This window comes from Labrus mixtus, chromosome 23 (assembly GCF_963584025.1).
Source record: "Labrus mixtus chromosome 23, fLabMix1.1, whole genome shotgun sequence".
NCBI lineage: Eukaryota > Metazoa > Chordata > Actinopteri > Labriformes > Labridae > Labrus > Labrus mixtus.
The window spans coordinates 7010459-7012725 of record NC_083634.1 but is presented as its reverse complement, the minus strand read 5'-3'; positions in this window follow the sequence as shown (position 1 = coordinate 7012725).

Here is a 2267-nt window from a genome sequence, read left to right as displayed (position 1 = left end):
GCATCTGTTGTGCCAGGCTGATCAGTTGTGGGCGTGCCCTCAGTAGTTCCACTAGTTGCATCTGTTGTGGCAGGCTGATCAGTTGTGGGGTTGCCCTCAGTAGTTCCACTTGCTGCATCAGTTGTGCCAGGCTGATCATTTGTGGGCGTGCCCTCAGTCGTTACACTTGTTGCATCTGTTGTGCCAGGCTGATCAGTTGTGGGGGTGCCCTCAGTAGTTCCACTTGTTGCATCCGTTGTGGTAGGCTGATCAGTTGTGGGGGTGCCCTCAGTAGTTACACTTGTTGCATCTGTTGTGCCAGGCTGATCAGTTGTGGGGGTGCCCTCAGTAGTTACAATTGTTGCCTCAGTTGTGGCAGGCTGATCAGTTGTGGGGGCGCCCTCTCTTGGCTGATTATTATTTCGGGTGCCCTCAGTAGTTCCACTTGACAACTCATTCATCACCTCATTTTTCTCATGTTTCTGAGATGTGGGATTGCCATCAGTTGACACACTCTTAATCGCTGTTGTGGAAAAAGTTTGAATATGGTAAGTTTATCTAGTCCTCTTTGTTTTCTTTGTTTTAAACCATTTTTTTGTTACCTAAATCTATATTATTACTTTTTTATTTTTCTGTGTGGTCCTGCTGCAAAACACATTTCTCCTTGTGGGAAAATAAAGATTTTGAACCCGAATCGTAATCTTTTGTTGACATCCTCTTTACGTGCCTAACCTTGCAATTTACATTTTTACCAAAATGGAATCATGTTATTTTACAGTAGACAAGCTCTTCAGAAGATACTTTAAACGTATGCAGTTGTGAACTTAGTAAGCTTTTTGGTCTGTAGATAGAACTCACTGCTTACTGCCCCAAAATAAAAAAATGTCCAACTCGTTCACTTATTGTTATGAAATTGCAATCCATTTTATTCATATTCTTTCATGGATTTCTTTTTGGTTCTCTAGATGACTTCTTTCAGTAAGATAGTTAGCTTGTTGGTGTCAAGACTGGAAAATCAGAGAACTATGGGATTGATCAAGGTTATGTCGCTAGCACAGGAGCTTTAGTTGACAAAGGAACAAGGTTTCTAAGCAAGGAATTGATTGTAAGTCAAAGGTAATGCCCTGTTCTTGGGAATTTTCAGAATTGAATTGGAGTTTCCATGTTGAATCTCAGAGTTAATCATGCATTTGAAAGTTTTTAATGAGATCCCAATCATTTTAAGTCATGAAGCCCTATTCTAAAAATCAGAAAAACAAATAAAACATTTAAAAAACTAAATACGACCAATTGACTTGAAAGCAATCTTAGTACAAAGTTTTTAAATCATCATGTTATGACACTCAACGACAAAAAGTATTTAAATTAATGTAGAATTTTAGAAAAACTGAATGAATCTTAGATATTTTAACAGGCAACATTAACACCACCTTCACCACTTGACGACCTGAATATTTATAAAATCCTGGATATGACCACATGTAGGTGAAATTTACCAACAACAAGATTTAGCAGATTTTGTGTTTTTGTATCTTTGCCCTGTCCAAGAGTTATGGAAATATGGAAATATCTAAATTATTATTAAATTGGCAATATTTACTCATAAACTTCAAGTTATAGTTTTAGTTTTGTAATTATTTGTATTTCTTACCTCACATGGTATTTATGTGATTTATGTGATTTGGCCGATTTAACACTCCAACACTGCAGTTTCCCTCCAGGATTAATGAAATATTTAATCAATACATTTTACTACAATGAACAATGAGGTCTTTTTTTAAATATATTGTCTTATATATTATCTTACCATAAGCAGTTCTGTCAGCAGAGGAAGAGCAGATGAGTGCAAAGAAAATAATCACAAAAGTTGAAGAAAGCGCCATCACCCGATCACATTCCAGCAGCTGAAACCTCCCTGGTGTGTGTGTCAGTGCTCAATGAGTCCAAATTGTCAGAACATTTAACAAATACATAAATAAATAAATATAAGTTTTGAACACGTTAAGTTTTGATTTACTGCTACACTGGACACGCTCGGCCAGCTCTACTCAAATGATGTCAGGCAGGTGAGGATGCATCACAGATATAATTTCTTCAGATAAGAACAGGCAGTGTGGTATTAAACATTTGACCTTGACTGAATTGTATTTACCTTTCCTGTGTGTGTGTGTGGGTGTGTGTGTCTCTTCGTCTGTTTTATAGTCCTTTAATCATGTAGCTGAGGATGTTAAAGACGACTACACCCAGAATGAAGCGACAGGTCAACAAATGTGTTAATGAAATGAAAG